We start from the raw sequence: 18507 nt of genomic DNA, 5'->3' as shown, positions 1-18507 counted from the left end.
TAGTATTTGAGCCTTAGTGTAATACCCTCTGCTAAGGGTATTGCTGGACCTAGTGACTCATTTCTAAGGAACAGAGTAAGACAGGACACTGTGCATAACTAAAAAGTTAGGACATGAATGAAAGTGCTGTGTCACTGCCTCGCTCTCCCTTTCTCAATCACGGGCTCCACGGGAAGTCAACCGCATGTGCTGAGGGCAGCAAGCAGCCCATGACGAGGCTCGACTTTAAGAAACGGGGTTTGGCCCATAGCCAGGGAAAGACGAGTTTGTAAATTGGTCGTCAGTAATTGGAAATGATGACCACAGCCCTGCTGACAATCAGACTCACCCTGGGGAGAGAATCTGAACCAGGACCAACCAGAAAATTTCCCCTGATTCCCAAACCACGGGATCTGTGAGATAATATATGCTTGTTGTTTTAGGTTGCTAAGTTTTGGGGGTGATTAGTCACACAGCAATAGATAAATTAGTACTCTGCCTTTCATTTCGGAGAAGGCAATGGCACTCCACTCCAGTACTCTTGCCTGGAAAATCCCGTGGACGGAGGAGCCTGGTAAGCTGCAGTCCATGGGGTTGCTAAGGGTCAGACACAACTGAGCGAGTTCACTTTCACTTTTCACTTTCCTGCATTGGAGAAGGAAATGGCAACCCACTCCAGTGTTCTTGCCTGGAGAATCCCCGTCTATGGGGTCGCACAGAGTCGGACACGACTGAAGCGACTTAGCAGCAGTAGCAGCAGCAGTCTTTCATTTAGAAATAACTGAGTTTTAACTAACATTTAATGAGTTCAAGGGAATTTTACCCAGAAAAACTGTTCAAGGGCCTGAGGATTGCCTGTTTTTCTTACAAGAGCGGTATGATAATAATCTTATGTCCTATTTATCTTTGGACACTAGAAATACAGGTGTATCTGATATCTTCTGTTAAATTAATTAAATGTATCAAACCCTGAAGAAATAACCTCCACTCTCAAGTATTCAGATAAATTGAGGAAAACCTCTAATACACAATGGGCAGAATAATCAAATGGGACTTACTTTATCTTCTAACTTTTAACTCATATTGTCAAGAAAATTAAATTTTAAATATTAATTTCTTAATCAATGGGTGTGGCCTTTAGTTTTCCCCTTCGAATTTGATAGCACAAGAGGGCTTCGGCTGGCATTTTCTGGCCTTTTATTATTGCAGCATTTATTAATAATGTTATTAAATCTCACTGCAGAACCATGCCATGTCACCTTGGAAAGCATGGTTGGACATAATCGGGGGCGGGAAACAAAACAGGGAGTACGTCTTCAACTTAAATAGAGTAGCCCTGAAGTAGCTTAGTTAATGGAGCAGAAAACTCATTCTGGAGCTTTTTTTAGGACAAAATATATCTCTCCTATGAGTAGTTCCAAGAGGACTACAAAGGAGTCATGATCCATCTTTCAGAGGGAGGAAAGTAACAGCCTCAGGAGTGTAATCTCCCAGAGGGAGAGACCCTTGTCTAACCAGGTAGGCTGAGGAGCATCCTGGAAAGTGGAGGGAACAAAACAAAGCAGAGCAGAGCAGAGCACATCTGGGGGTGTTCGAGGGGAGCGCGGATGCTCTCCTCCTGTGAAGGCTGTTCTATTACCGTAAAACTCACTCCCTTTTCTGCTGCTTTACTCTGCTCTGAGTGGGTAGCATGATTTATCTGATTGATGACTTTTTAAAAACTTTTTATTTTATATTGGAGTATAGCTGATTTTAAATGTTGTGATAGTTTCGGGGGGACAGCAAAGGGACTCAGTCATACTTATGCACGTGTAAGTATGGATATTCTCCCCCATACTCCCCTCCCAGCCAGGCCGCCACATAATATTGACCACAGTTCCCTGTGCTATACAGTAGGACCTCGTTGGTTCTGATTAATACCTTAAAAAAAAAAAAAAAAACCTAGGCTTGCAGAGCCAGCCCAAGCATTTTCCCTCTTAAGAGTTTTGGGCTCCCTGCTGCAAACGTTTGTTCGTCATGCTCTCAGTCAGGGGCAGCTGGTCGCTCAGTCGTGTTGGACTCTTTGTGACCCCACGGCCAGGCTCCTCTGTCCACAGGATTCTCCAGGCAATAATACTGGAGTGGGTTGCCATTTCCTTCTCCAGAGGAACTTCCCGATCCAGGGTCAAACCCGGGTGTCCTGCACTGCAGGCAGTGTCTTTACCGTCTAAGCCACAAGGAAAGCCCTCCTGGGGGCAGGTTCTTCTCCAAAAACCAGTGCCCACATACACACCTTGACTGGGTGGGTAAGTCTGACTATTCTGGGATCATTTGGTCCTGACAACTAAACCTTTATCAGTTTTTTTTCAAAGCAACATTCTGATTTTCCATATACTCTACTCTTCATCTCATTCAATTTGTTTTGAATCTGAAAGGGAAGAAGGGGGTTAAATCCCCACCGAGGAAACCAACACTTCTGTCAAAATTCTAGTAACTGAAAGGATTTGGCCTGAAAGGTTCAAAGATAATGATACAAAATGTCCTTTTGATTGTGTGCTTTTTATCACCATCAACCTAAATATGATTCAAGTGTTCATAGGATGCCCCATTGGAATATATATTTTCCTTGTTTATGTAACAACAAATAACATAGGAAATGGTATCATTAATTGCCACATTTATCCTGTGCTCAAAAATGGAGTTTGGGGACCAAGCACACATGACTTCTAATCCCAGGTCTGGCAAACCACATAACCTCACTGAAGCGTTTCTTTGTGTCTTTATCTCTACAATACGAAATAGCAGCTACTCTTAATGCATGGTTAATGCAAGGATTAGATGAGATAATACATGCATAGCACAGTATCTGATATACAGTGGGCATCAAATATATGAGAGCTGTGATTATCAGATCCTCATGTTTATTTAGTTTTATTTTATAATAATTCACTAGGTACAAAATCCTCTCACACCAAAGGATTTTTCCTTCATAAGAAAATTTCCTGAAATTGAAATTGCCTTAAGATATTATCACAGACAACTTTTCTCTTAAGCTTGCAATTAGTAAATATGTTACTTTAAACAAATGTTACGTTATCTTCCCTCCTTCTGCTTCAAATTCATAATGTGCCATTTTGAGGTAATTCAAGCATTTTTTCAGCTTTCACCATTTAATTTGTATGAATTTTGAATCTTGGGGCAAACTGAGGTCAAGGGAAAAAAGTCCCTGTGGATATTGCTGTAAAAGATCTTTTAATACTTTTAATATTAGATCTACTTGTAGAGTGTCCATGGTACAATTTAATAAATTCTGGGTTTTGTTGCCTTTAGTAAAAAGTTTCTTATATCAGTCCATAAGGAATTTTTTGGGTAAATTCCTTTCTTGGTTAAATTATCCCATTAGCTGCACTGTCTACTGCTGACAGACTGTTGTGAAAATGAGACTTAAGTAACTTTAAGTGTCTAAAATTGATCTCTTTCCCAGCATATAGATTTACTGCTGCCAAGCTATAAAAGAAGCTTTACCTCATATCTTGTGCCCAAGGGGAATCTTTTAGGCTCAACTTTCCAAATTGGCTCAGAGATGCTCTGTAAGATAATTTCCTTGCACTCATGTGTTTTCATTGTCTGATTTTATAGACTTAAATTTTTGACATTTCCAGCTTACTCTCTCCCTTCCCTCAAATCTCCATTTCCCTTTGTTCCATGCCCCCAAATCCTCAGGCAGCTTAAATCACCTCCAACTTTTACCTAGTTCCCCAAGACCACACACAATGTAGGGAAAGAATGGCTTGTAGAAACCATACAAGCAGTTATTTAATGAAAGAAGACTGTAATTTCAGTATAATGCCATTAAAAATTATAAATAATAGTGTTCAAACACAGACTCTATGCTCCTGGTGTGGCTTATCTGTGCTTGTATTTTTTCTTTAATTTTAGAAACCATTTTTACATGGAATGAAACAATAATTAAATGTATAGTTTAGGAGACAAACATTCTCCTTTTAAAGAAGGAAAATCAAACAAAAAATTTCTTCACTAAACATTGTGGGTGGGTTAGTTGCTCAGTTGTGTCTGACTCTTTCCAACCCCATGAACTGTAGCCTATCAGTCTCCTCTGTCCATGGGATTCTCCAGGCAAGAATACTGGAGTGGATTGCCGTTCCCGTCTCCAGAGGATCTTCCTGACCCAGGGATCGAACCCAGGTCTCCTGCATTGCAGGCAGATTCTTTACCATCTGAGCTATAAGGAAGATCTTCATTAAACATTAGTGAGACTATATGGAAGAAACACAGCTGAGTGCTATACTCTTAACACTTCTTAAATGCTTTAAGTAACTATAACATAGAACAGATTTTATATTTCCCTAGAAAAATAAACAAAATCTTTTCACACATTGAGAACAACTCATGCCAGGGATAAGCTTACTCGTTATTGGGAACTGGCTACACAATTATGTCTACTAATAAATTATTTTTAATTTTTTTGAACATACCTGATGATTCCAGGCCATCAAAGGGTGATTTAGAGTGAGTCCTGGGTCCAGTCTTGCCTTTCTGTTTAATAACTGTATGACCACAGCCAACTTCTCCATTTTATTACTGATAGAGAATTTAAAAGTTTCTACTTCATTATACTGCTGTGAAAATTAAATGAGAAAATGTGTAATGTAATTCATACAGTAGCTGAAATATAGTAAATGCTCAGTAAACATTAGCTCTTATCATCAGGGGCTTCCCTGGTAGCTCAGCTGGTAAAAAATCTTCCTGCAATGTAGGAGACCCCAGTTTGAGAGGGATAGGATACCCACTAGGAGACAGGATAGGATAGGAAGGGATAGGATACCCACTCCAGTATTCTTGGGCTTCCCTGGTGGCTCAGCTGGTAAAGAATCCACCTGCAATGTGAGAGACCTGGATTTGATCCCTGGATTGGAAAGATTCCCCTGGAGAAGGGAACTGGCAACCCACTCTAGTAATCTGGCCTAGAGAATTCCATATTTTTGTCAGCTCATTGGAAAGGGAATGTGTACTTATTTGTAAGAGTTTATTTAATTTAGTCATGCATTGGCTATATTGAAACAATTTTTTCTCAGTTTAACTTCCTTTGAACACTGCTGGGGGCCAGCGTGAGGAATTCTGCCCATGGCAAAGGTCATGAGGAAGGAGGCTTGGCATACGCAAAGGCGTGATCAAGCCTCAGGAAACCCCCTGTTCCCGAGCATCTAACCCCAAAACCAGAGTCTGTTTTATGCTCTCACCTACACCTCTGACTTTACGGGGGGCTCTCCCCCATAACCGTTTCTCTCTGAGAAGGAGTAAACGTGCAGCTCCAAGGCAATAAAAATTCTTGGGCGTGACAAGAGTGTTTCAGCTTACGGACTCCTCTGAAGGTTATCTAGCCCACCTGTATAGGTTTGTCCGGCCACATGTGATTGTTTACAGCCTCCAAATCTGAGAAGCATGAGATGTTTTAGACTTATTAAAGGCGAATTCTTTTGGGGAGTTAGAAATTATTAGTATAGTGGGTTGGTTAGGAATTATATTGGTGAAGGGTCTCTTCATTTGTTGTGTCAATAATTGCTACTAATTCCCTGCTCTGGGTGGGACAAGGATGTCTCAGGTCAAACCTCTCTGCTGACAGACTAGCTTGTGTGACAGCATTATCCATACTCCTGCCACATGATTGTTTACTACCTCTCAACAGAGAGTTTTGGAGTATTTTGAGAGTCTTAATTAGCATAGGACTTTTTCTTGTTGTTGAGTCAATGATTGCCGCCAGGCCTCTATATCCTTAGGCACCTGGGAATATACTAATCAATGTATTTGGAATATAGCAAAGGAAATATAGTAGTTTTTGATGTTAGCAATACTAGACTTTTTGAGTTAATGGATTTTCTCTTTTGTAATAGATCACTGTACTTTGTTATAAATCACTGTGTCCTTGCTATGTAAGAATGTAACTTTATCATATCTTAAGACTAAATAGATCTTAAGGGGAGCATTGGTGAAAGGATTTTCATTTGTTGGGCTGATGTTTGCTGCTAAATCTCCATGTTCCCTACACTTATAATGAATATAACTAGCATATAGGAAGAAATAAGTATTAACCTTTAAGCATATAGGAGAAATAAGTATTAACCTTTAAGATTAATCATGTTAACCTTGGGTTAAATAAATTCCTTTCTTGATTGTAACTCACTACACCCTCACCCTATAGGAATGTAACTTTATTTGGAGGGTGGTGGTTTAAGAAAAAACACCCTTGGAAAAAATAAGTTTTTTGGTTATCAGAAAGAAAGGATCATAAAATGTCAGCAGGTCTCACTCATGGCCAGATGATGTAATATTCCTAAGACCTTTTTTTTTATACATTTATGTGAAGCACCTGATTTTGATAAAGGTCAGGACTGCTGACCCCCACGTGACTCTGTATTCATCCCTATGTGTAACAAAAGGTATATAAGCAAACCCAAAATAAAGAAATGGGATCAGTTTCCGGAAAGACTGATTCCCCCATGTCGCTTCTTTCTTGCTCCCGTTTTTCTGGCTGAATTCCCATCTGGAGCATGGATGCTATTCCACGTAATCCAAGTTATTCAGCCTCCTTTTCTCCACTAATCTTTCTACTACACTATCCATTTCTAATCTCTCTATATCTGTGATTAAATATGTATTTTTCCAAAGACGCCGACTCCGTCCCCACCTTCTAATCACCCTGGATCCACCGGGGCTGGACCCCAGCAGAACACAATTGTTCTACAAGCTCAAACATGTACATTAAATTTTTCTTGACATTTCATTACTTTTACATTCCTTGGGATAACAGCAGATTTTTAATCTCAGACAGATTTTCGTGCCTTGATCATCTTAAAATATTTGCTGAAATTAGTATTCAAAGAAATTAATGTAGTGACACTAAGATGCTTTAGATAGAGGTTTTCATTCCACACAGTATGGGGGAAGAATTGACTGGACCATTTTCAACCTAAGGTAAATTTGGAATCATATTGATTTATTTTGGAGCTCCCTTAACAGCTTCCTTGATAACAAATTTATGCTTAGTGTTTAAAGTTAATCAGAAGCAATATCATTTTTCCAAAAGTACTTAATTTTTTCTACAGTCCTTACTGTTCAGTATCTTAGGTCTCACAGGAAACAAACAAAAACAAAAAACAACTCCATAACTTACTCCATTTCAACCAAGTACTCTTTATTCCTTGTGGACGAGACATCTCATTTTAACTTCTGTATCCTACTTCTCTGCTATCTTCATACTAGATTCGTTTAATGTCATAAAAGATGTCATTTTTATGTACTTTCCTTGCAACTGGTAAACAAAGCCACCATACTTGTCACTGTTCCCGGAAGAACCATTCACAAGTCTGTTCTTTTACTTCCAAGGAAACATGAATCATCCTGGGAAGTACTGTCACTGACACTTTAACCTTTGCTACTGGAGAAGTTGAGCCTTTCCTCCAAGATTGTTCCCTCCATGTGTTCTTCCACCTTCCAGTTAATTCCCCAATTAATCCTCAGTGGGAAATCATTGCTATCACTTTATATTTCTAGAGTACTTTATTTTAATCTCTAATTATGCTCCTAATGCATACGATTTGGTATTATAATGGGCTTGATTCAAGTTTACCTGGCCTTCAGTGTAGGGACATTACTAGAATCATTACATTTCTTATAGCCCTTGCACACAATTTGAGTATAATAGAAACTTATTGAATGTTAATCAAATTGATTGTTGTCTTTGAAACATCTATTACTGATTCAGCCACTAAAATTTCTTGGTCATCTACTATGTGCCAGTCACACTGAGATAAAATTGTGCCCTCTATATCTAGTACTTTAACAATAGTATATTATGTTGCTCTTTCGTGAATCTCATCCTCCTTTTGCAGAAGGTAAAATTAAATAATGAATGAACTTGACTTTCATACAAGCCTCTATTCAAATTGTTTGTATAAAATTTACTAGACAATAAACTTAGGAGCCTTAATATTTTGTATACATTTATACTAACTGTAATATTTTTGTAGCCAAAGGACTTCCCTGGTGGCTCAGATGGTAAAGTGTCTGCCTACAGTACGGGAGACCTGGGTTCAATCCCTGGGTCAGGAAGATCCTCTGGGCAAGGAAATGGCAACCCACTCCAGTACTCTTGCTGGAAAATCCCATGGATGGAGGAGCGTAGGCTACAGTCCATGGGGTCGCAAAGAGTCAGACATGACTGAGCCACTTCATTTCACTTCACTTCATTCTGACTGTAACATTTTTGTAGCCAAAGAGTACCCAGTTACCGATTACCCAATTTTAACCTTTGAACTTCCATTTTAGTATTATTAAGATATGTTTCTTAATAATTTTTGAATAATGTGGTTATGCAAGGAGAGTTTGAAATACATTTTTTTTCATCTTGTATACTGTTTATTCTACTTAAAAGCATATTAGAAACTTGAACATATAGTGCAAAACTTGGGTGCAGGTCAAGAAACTTCCCTTCAAAATGACAGAAACCAATGCCATAACACAATGGGTGCACATAGCTCCCATTGATAAGGTTCTGCTACACAAAATGCTATGTATGCACTTATCTACAGCCAAAATGTTGGTTTTCCCTCATGAAAATGCTTCTCCCAAATTTCACTCTTTCTGAAAAACAATTAACCTGTCAAGTTTAAATTTTTTCATTCATAATTTGGACTGTATCCTGCCATTGATATTTATTTTAATCTCCTATTGATTTCTGTGGGAATTCTTCTTGTAGAATTAAGGCAGGATATAGCCTCAAAGGAATTTCTGCAAAAAAGTTTCCCACTTTCATCTCTTTGTGTTGGATTTTTATTAAGTTTAGGTCATGACGTTGTATGCCTAAAAATAGGCCTACAGGCTAAAGCTATGATAAAGTCTTCTATTTTTGTGTCAGGCTGAAAGGTCAATGAGAAGTCTCACAGGGAAGAACAACATTATAAATGATTTCTAACGTGTTTTGGTCCAGTTTCTAAACAATAGAAAGCTATTTGTATTAAAATCTTTTTTACTTTGTATATCCCCAAAAGTCTATCTCCCATGAGATTTGTCTTTAAAATATCCTTTCAAACCATGTTTAAAACATTTTAAAACACTAGATATAATATTAGATAGTCATTTAAAATTACAGTAATGATGACTATAGAATTATGGATCTTGGGAAATCCTTTGGAATGATTTTAAGTTTGAAAAAAGGAAAAGTAGAAAATTATATATATATATATACTTGTAAAAATACACATAAATAAAGATGGGTAGCTAACAGAAATTTAAAATTTGTGTTGTAATTGGTGGATTTTGTGTCTTATCAAATTTCCTAATGCTTTGTATTTTATGTTAATATTAAAATTCAAAAGCAAACAAATAATATAACAGTTTTTAAAAATTAATTTCTTTAATTGGAGGCTAATTACTTTACAGTATTTCGGTGGTTTTTGCCATACATTGACATGAATCAGCAACAGGTATATATGTGTCTTCCATCCCGAAACCCCCTGCCACCTCCCTCCCCATCCCATCCCTCTGAGTGTTCCAGTGCACCGGCTTTGAGGATCCTGTTTCATGCATCGAACTTGGACTGGTGATCTATTTCACATATGGTAATATATATGTATCAGTGCTATCCTCTCAAGCCATCTCACCCTCCCCTTCTCCCACAAGTCTGTTCTTTCTATCTGTGTCTCTTTTGCTATCTCACATATAGGGTCATTGTTACCATCTTTCTAAATTCCATATATATGCGTTAAAACTCTGTATTGGTGTTTTTCTTTCTGACTTACTTCACTCTGTATAATAGGCTCCAGTTTCATCCACCTCATTAGAACTGATTCAAATGTATACTTTTTAATGGCTGAGTAATACTCCATTGTGTATATGTACCACAGCTTTCTTATTTATTCGTCTGCTGATGGACATCTAGGTTGCTTCCATGTCCTGGCTATTGTAAACAGTGCTGTGATGAACACTGGGGTACACATGTCTCTTTCAGTTCTGGTTTCCTCAGTGTGTATGCCCAGCAGTAGGATTGCTGGGTCCTGTGGCAGTTCTATTTTCAGGAATCTCCACACTGTTCTCCATAATGGCTGTACTAGTTTGCATTCCCACCAGCAGTGTAACAGGGTTTTCGTTTCTCCACACCCTCTCCAGCATTTGTTGCTTGTAGACTTTTTGATAGCAGCCATTCTGACTGGCATGAGATGGTGCCTCATTGTGGTTTGGGTTTGCATCTCTCTGATAGTGAGTGCTGTTGATCCTTTTTTCATGTATCTGTTAGCCATCTGTATGTTTTCTTTGAAGATATGTGTGTTTAGTTCTTTGGCCCATTTTTTGATTTGATCATTTGTTTTTCTGGTTTTGAGCTGCATGAGCTGTTCATAATTTTTGAGTTTAATTCTTTGTCAGTTGCTTCATTTGCTACCATTTTTTCCCACTATTAAGGCTGTATTTTCACCTTGCTTATACTTTCCTTCATTGTGCAAAATCTTTTAAGTTTAATTAGGTCCCATTTGTTTATTTTTCCCTTTATTTTCATTACCCTGGGAGGTGTGTCATAGGGGATCTTGCTGTGATTTGTCAGAGAGTGTTTTGCCTATGTTTTCTTCTAGAAGTTTTATAGTTTCTGGTTTTACATTTAGATCTTTAATCCATTTTGAGTATATTTTTGTGTATGGTGTTAGAAAGTATTCTAGTTTCATTCTTTTAAGGTGGTTGACCAGTTTTTCCAGCACCACTTGTTAAAGAGTTTATCTTTTCTCCATTGTATATTTTTGCCTCCTTTGTCAAAGATAAGGTGTCCATAGGTGCATGGATTCATCTCTGGACTTTCTATTTTGTTCCATTGATCTATATTTCTGTCTTTGTGCCAGTACCATACTGTCTTGATGACTGCAGCTTTGTAATATAGTCTTAAGTCAGGCAGGTTCATTCCTCCAGTTCCATTCTTCTTTCTCAAGATTGCTTTGGCTATGCAAGGTTTTTTGTATTTCCATACAAACTGTGAAATTATTTGTTCTAGTTCTGTGAAAAATAACATTGGTAGCTTGATAGAGATTGCATTGAATCTATGGATTGCTTTGGGTAGTATACTCATTATCGCTGTATTGATTTTTCTGATCCCTGAACATGGCATATTTCTCCATCTATTTGTGGTGTTGTCTTTGATTTCTTCCATCAGTGTTTTATGGTTTTCTATGTATAGGTCTTTTGTTTCTTTATGCAGTTTTGTTCCTGAATATTTTATTCTTTTCATCTCAGTGGTGAATGAGATTGTTTCCTTAATTTCTTTCTGTTTTCGAATGGTTAGTGTATAGGAATGCAAGGGATTTCAGTGTATTAATTTTATATCCTGCAACTTTACTATATTCATTGATTAGCTCTAGTAATTTTCTGGTGGTGTCTTTAGGGTTTTCTATATAGAGGATCATGTCATCTGAAAGCAGTAAGAGTTTTACTTCTTCTTTTCCAGTCTGGATTCCTTTTCTTTTTCTTCTCTGATTGCTGTGGCTAAAACTTCCAAAACTATGTTGAATAGTAGTTGCGAGAGTGGACACCCTTGTCTTGTTCCTGACTTTAGGGGAAATGCTTTCAATTTTTTGCCATTGAGGATAATGTTTGCTGTGGGTTTATCATATATGGCTTTTATTATGTTGAGGTATGTTCCTTCTATGCCTGCTTTCTGGAGAGGTTTTTATCATAAATGGGTGTTGAATTTTGTCAAAGGCTTACTCTGCATCTATTGAGGTAATTATTTGTTTTTTATCCTTAATTTTGTTAATGTGGTGTATCACATTGATTGATTTGTGAATAGTGAAGAAACCTTGCATCCCTGGGATAAAACCCACTTGGTCATGATGCATGATCTTTTTAACATGTTGTTGGATTCCATTCGCTAGAATTTTGTTGAGGAATTTTGCATCTACATTCATCAGTTATATTGGCCTGAAGTTTTCTTTGTTGTGGTACCTTTGGTTTTGGTTTTAGGGTGATGGTGGCCTCACAGGATGAGTTTGGGAGTTTACCTTCCTCTGCAATTTTCCAGAAGATTATGAGTAGGATAGTTGTTGGTTCTTCCTTAAACTTTTGGTAGAATTCATCTGTGAAGCCATCTCATCCTCGGCTTTTGTTTGTTGGAAGATTTCTGATTACAGTTTCTATTTCTGTGCTTGTGATGGGTCTGTTAAGATTTTCTATTTTTCCCTAGTTCAGTTTTGGAGGCTTATACTTTTCTAAGAATTCATCCATTTCTTCCAACTTGTCTATTTTATTGACATATAGTTGCTGATAGTAGTCTCTTATGATCCTTTGTATTTCTGTGTTGTCAGTTGTGATTTCTCCATTTTCATTTCTAATTTTGTTGGTTTGATTCTTCTCCCTTTTTTCCTTGATGAGTCTGGCTAATGGTTTGTCTATCTTATTTATCTTCTCACAGAACCAGCTTTCAGTTTTGTTGATTTTTGCTATAGTCTCCTTTGTTTCTTTTTCATTTATTTTCCGCCCTAGTTTTTATTATTTCTTTCCTCTACCAACCCTGGGATTCTTCATTTCCTTTTCTAGTTGCTTTAGGTGTAAAGTTGGGTTATTTATTTGATTTTTCTCTTGTTTCTTGAGGTAGGCTTGTTTGCTATGAACCTTCCCCTTGGCTGAAGAAGGAAACAGCAACCCACTCCAGTACTCTTGCCTGGAAAATCCCATGGACAGAGGAGCCTTGTAGGCTACAGTCCGTGGGGTCACAAAGAGTTGGACACAACTGAGCAACTTCACTTTCTTTCTTCTTTCCCCTTAGCACTGCTTTTACTGAATCCCATAAGTTTGGGGTTGTTGTGTTTTCATTTTCATTTGTTTCTATGCATATTTTGATTTACTTTTTCATTTCTTCCATGATTTGTTGGTTATTCAGAAGGGTGTTATTTAACCTCCATATGTTTGTATTTTTAATAGTTTTTTTCCTGTAGTTGACATCTAATCTTACCGCATTGTGATCAGAAAAGATGCTTGAAATGATTTTGAATTTTTTGAGTTTGCTAAGGCTAGATTTGTGGCCCAGGATGTGATCTATCCTGGAGAATGTTCCATGTACACTTGAGGAAAAGGTGAAATTCATTGTTTTGGGGTGAAATGTCCTATAGATATCAATTAGGTCTAATTGGTCCACTGTATCATTTAAAGTTTGTGTTTCCTTGATAACTTTCTGTTTGGTTGATCTATCCATAGGTGTGAGTGGGGTATTAAAGTCTCCCCCTATTATTGTGTTACTGTTAATTTCCCCTTTCATACTTGTTAGTATTTGCCTTATGTATGGAGGTGCTCCTATGTTGGGTGCATATATATTTATAATTGTTATATCTTCTTGGATTGATCCTTAGATCATTATGTAGTATCCTTCTTTGTCTCTTTTCACAGCCTTTATTTCAGTCTGTTTTATCTGATATGAGTATTGCTACTTGTCTTTCTCTTGGTCTCTATTTGCATGAAATATCTTTTTCCAGCCCTTCACTTTGAATCTGTATGTATCCCTTGGTTTGAGGTGAGTCTCTTGTAGACAGCATATATAGGGGTCCTGTTTTTGTATCCTTTCACCCAGTCTTTGTCTTTTGGTTGGGCATTCAACCCATTTAGATTTAAGGTAATTATTGATAAGTATGATCCCATTGCCATTTACTTTGGCGTTTGTTGTTTGGGTTCAAGTTTATAAACCTTTTCTGTGTTTCTTGTCTAGAGAAGATCCTTTAGCGTTTGTTAAAAGAGCTGGTTTGGTGGTGCTGAATTCTCTCAGCTTTTGCTTGTCTGTAAAACTTTTGATTTCTCCTTCATATGTGAATGAGATCCTTGCTGGGTACAGTAATCTGGGTTGTTGGTTTTTCTCTCTCATCACTTTAAGAATGTCCTGCCATTCCCTTCTGGCCTTAAGAGTTTCTATGGAAAGATCAGTTGTTATCCCTATGGGGATCCCCTTGTGTGAAATTTGTTGCTCTCCCCTTGCTGCTTTTAATATTTGCTCTTTGGGTTCGATCTTCTTTAATTTGATTAATATGCGTCTTGGGGTGTTTCACCTTGTTTCTCTTGTTTGGGACTCTCTGGGTTTCTTGGACTTGGGTGGCTATTTCCTTCAGAGCTTCCTGCCTCTCGCTTTCAATTTTATTCTTACAATAGGCTCAAGACTTCTCCATCCATACAGCACAGATGATAAAACATCCAGGTTAATGCTGAAACAATTCTCCACAATGAGGGACACCCAGAGAGGTTCACAGAGTTACACAGAGAAGATATGAGGGAGGAAGGAGATAGAGGTGACCAGGAGAAGAGGGGGAAGGAGTCAAAAGGGGAGAGACCAGTCTAGCCAGTAATCAGTTCCCTAAGTGTTCTCCACAGCCTGGAACACCAAGAGAGATTCACAGAGTTAAGTAGAGAAGAGAAGAGGGAGGGAGGAGATAGAGGTGACCTGGGAGAGAAAAAGGAGAGTCAAAAGGGGATAGAGCAATCAAGCCAGTAATCACACCCCTAAATGAAAACAGATACTGAAGATTAGATTATTAAAGGTACAAAATTGATATCAAATACCAAAAAGCAAAGATTAAAAATCCAGAGTAGGGGTTAGACTCTCAAAAAGACAATATTAAAAATACAAAACAAAATCACGAAGTTATTTAAAATGTATATATATATGAAATTTGCTTTTAAAATAGGTGCCAGGAGCCAGCGTGAGGAACTCCGCCCATGGCAAAGGTCATGAGGAAGGAGGCTTCAGCATATGCAAAGGCGGGATCGAGCCTCAGGAAACCCCCTGTTCCCGAGCATCTACCCCCCAAACCAGAGTCTGCCTACTTTACTGTTTTATGCTCTCAACCTACACCTCTGACTTTATGGGGGGCTCACCCCCATCACCTCTCTCAGAGGAGTTAACCTACAGCTCCAGTTAATAAAAATTCCTGGGCATGACAAGAGTGTTTCAACTTACGAACTCCTCTGAAGGTTATCTAGCCTGCCTGTACAGGTTCATCTGGCCACATGTGATTGTTTACAGCCTCCCAACCGTGAGAGGTACAAGATGTGTTAGACTTACTAAAGGCAGATTCTTTTAGGAAGTTAGAAATTATTAGTATAGTGGGTTGATTAGGAATCATATTGGTGAAGGGTTTTTCATTTGTTAGGCCAATATTTGCTGCTAAGTCTCCATATTCCCTGCCCTTATAATGAATATAACTAGCATTTGGAAGAAATAAGTATTAACCTTTAAGATTAATCATGTTAACCTTGGGCTAAGTAAATTCCTTTCTTAATTGTAACTGAAGACTCTTGAGAGTCCCTTGGACTGCAAGGAGATCCAACCAGTCCATTCTGAAGGAGATCAGCCCTGGGATTTCTTTGGAAGGAATGATGCTAAAGCTGAAACTCCAGTACTTTGGCCACCTCATGCGAAGAGTTGACTCATTGGAAAAGACTCTGATGCTGGGAGGGATTGGGGGCAGGAGGAGAAGGGGACGACCGAGGATGAGATGGCTGGATGGCATCACGGACTCGATGAACATGAGTCTGAGTGAACTCCGGGAGATGGTGATGGACAGGGAGGCCTGGCATGCTGCGATTCATGGGGTCGCAAAGAGTCAGACATGACTGAGCGACTGAACTGAACTGAACTGACACCCTCAGCCTATAGGAATGCAACTTTATCTGGTACCTTCGGAGGGTGGTGCCTGGTTTAAGAAAAATCACCCCTGGAAAATAAGTTTTTGGTTGACTGACCGTTATCAGAAAAGAAAGGATCATAAAATGTCAGCAGACCTCATGGCCAGAAGATGATGTAAAACCCCTAAGACCTTTTTGTATACATTTATATGAAGCACCTGATTTTGATAAAGGTCAGGACTGCTGACCCCCACATGATTTTAAAATTTCCATTTGTCTTTATGTGTAAAAAAAGGTATATAAGCAAACCTGAAAATTAAGAAAACGGATCAGTTTCTGGGAAGACTGATTCCCCTGTGTCGTTTTTTCTTGTTCTCCGTTTATCTGGCTGAATTCCCATCTGGAGCGTGGGTGCTCACCAAGCCTGCTAATTTTGCCCTGGCTTTTAAGTTCCATGCAAGAGGGAGCCCAAGGTGGGGCACCCTCCGATATTCAAGTGGGTGCCAGTGGCCTACATAGGTGGTGTAAGCTTCTTGTCTCAAAGCTTTATTGGTATTCCACATAAACCAAGTTATTCAGCCTCTTTTTCTCCACTAATTTTCCTACTACATTATTTCTTTCTGATCTCCCTCTATATCTTTAATTAAGCAATTAATTCCTAGGATGCTGACTCTGTCCCCACTTCGAATTACCCTGGATGCACCTGGGCTGGACCCCGGCAAATAGGATCTTTTTTGGCAAGGTAATAGTAGGTGATAAAAGTGAAAATTAAAGCAGTAATAAAGAACTTACAATTTTAAAAAATTACAATGTGATCATGTAAAATTATCTAAGAATTTCTCTGGACCTGTTGTGGGCAGTCTGGGGTCAGTTCAGTTTCAGATAGTTCCTTGTTCCAGCTTGTACTCATTCTCAGGTTCAATAGGACCCCTCAAATGATTAGCCAATGTTAACTACAGGGTTTTAATCTGTTGCACCTGTCAGTCCAGAGCAGTCCCCTCTTTGTTTATTTTTATTTCCTCTGTTTGCAAGTCTCTTTGGTGTCTAATTTCTGCCCAGACACAAGGGGTCGAAGGTGGTCACTTATTTAGGCTCACTTGTTCAGTTGTGTTGTGGGGAGGGAGGAACACTGCAAACAAATATCACTGGCATGTGTCGAGAGTGCTCACAGTGTACAGACCACACTAGGTTTGCCCCAGCTCACAGCTGCATGTGCTTTCCCTGTCAACACTGCTCAGGCTCCAGGGTGCTCTGCAGGGCACTGTCCAAAGTGGACCCTGTGTTTCATGTACTTCCCAGGTCTAAGCTGCTCAGGTTCAGGTTCTCGGGTACTCTGCAAGGGCACAGACTTAGCTGGGCATGTGTTTTGTGCCCTTCCCAGTTCCGAGCAGCTCAGGCAACCAGGTGTTTGGCGAGCACACTGTCATGGGTGGGGCGTGGGTCTTAATCCCCTTCCAGGTCCTGGCCACTAGGTTTCCTGGGTGCCCTGCGAGAGCACCGTATCAGGTGTGCCCTGTGTCTCCTCTGGGGAGCTGATCTCAGGCTGTGACCCTCCTGACAGATATCGACTGCCCAGGATCCCAGGAAGACATGGTTAGCAACTGGGAGCCTGCCCACAGTTTGGTGGAAGATGCCGGTCTCTGGAGCCAAGACTGCCCCTCGCCTTCCAGCTCTGGCTGTCACCTGCCTGCCTCTCTGCTTTCAGCGCAGGGAAAGGCCTGTATGCAGCCAGCTAGCTCTCTTTTGGTGTAGCTCAATCCTTTGTTCTGTGGGCAGGCCAGGCTGCACGTTAGAGCCTTTCGCGAGAAAATTCTCTTCTCATTTTTTTTTTTTCCTCTCTGGTGATCCCACAGTTTGGGTTGCTATCTCATGTTAACTCCCTCAGATTGTCCTCAGGGCATTCAGACCCAGTCCTTACCTTGAGGACCAATGATGCCGCTCACACCGCCCTGTCCAGCCCCTGCTCACTGGTCAGACGTGAGCATCTGGGCTACTTCTCCACTGGGAACTGTGGTTAGGCACCTATTCTGTGGGGTGTTTTTTTTTTTTTTTTCCCCTCCCAGCTATGTTGCCCTCTGAAATTCCAAAACTCCCCAGAGACCTGCCTGTGAGAGGGTTTCCTACTGTTTGGAAACTTCTTCTTCACAACTCCCTCCCCAGGATGGGACTCCCTCCCCAGGATGGGACTCCCTCCCCAGGATGTGTCTCTGTCCCTAACTCTTTTTATATTTTGTCCTGCCTCCTTTTGAAGAGAATGGGATGCAACAGGCTGCCTTTCTTGGTGCCTGGTGTCCTCCACCAGCATTCAGAAGTTGTTTTGTGGAACTTGCTCAGCATTCAAATGACCTTTTGATGAATTTGTTCGGGAGAAAGCGGTCCCCGTCCTATTCCTCTGCCATCTTGGGACCTCCATAACTTAGCTTTTAAATTAATCAGATTCACATGAACTTAAAGCCACAACAAAAAGTGAAGTAAGTAAAGTTATTAAGAATATGCTGGTATTTAAGTTTTTAACTTAGTGGTCCTTGGATTTAAGTTTTCTGGTATCATGAAAGTCTCTTAGAATTTATGGGATAAATAATAATAAAATTTGACCAAGAGAATTTGTGATGCTGCTCTGCCCACTTGACAGATTAGGGTTATTGTCTGAACCAAATGAGATGTTTATATAAGTACTTTTTAAAATACATGGAAAAGCAGAATAATTCTCAATGTTACTCTGAATAACTTCCAGATTAGATCTCTAATTTGACCTCATCTATATGATAAAGAATAGTCCTTAAATGAAACAAATGAAATTTCATTGTAAAATGAATTCACATTGTTCTCTGTCCCTCAGAAAGACACTGATTCTGAAATGAACTATTATTTTAAAGCAAATAGTCTTGG

At 39.3% G+C, this 18507-nt stretch overlaps 1 long non-coding RNA gene across 5 annotated transcripts in view; it reads right to left on the bottom strand.

Annotated features, from left to right (window-relative positions):
- LOC121818025 (uncharacterized) overlaps positions 1 to 18507 on the bottom strand; it is a 74770-nt gene that overhangs the window by 53953 nt on the left and 2310 nt on the right. For all 5 annotated transcript variants that reach the window (XR_009598697.1, XR_009598698.1, XR_009598700.1 and 2 more), the window contains exon 2: positions 4455 to 4598. This is a non-coding gene — a long non-coding RNA (uncharacterized LOC121818025). The remainder of the gene's footprint in view (positions 1 to 4454; positions 4599 to 18507) is intronic.

The sequence above is a fragment of the Ovis aries genome, chromosome 26 (genome assembly GCF_016772045.2).
Source record: "Ovis aries strain OAR_USU_Benz2616 breed Rambouillet chromosome 26, ARS-UI_Ramb_v3.0, whole genome shotgun sequence".
In the NCBI taxonomy this organism is placed as follows: Eukaryota; Metazoa; Chordata; class Mammalia; order Artiodactyla; family Bovidae; genus Ovis; species Ovis aries.
The sequence above is the reverse complement of the archived record's forward strand: the minus strand, read 5'-3'. Positions and strand labels throughout refer to the sequence as shown.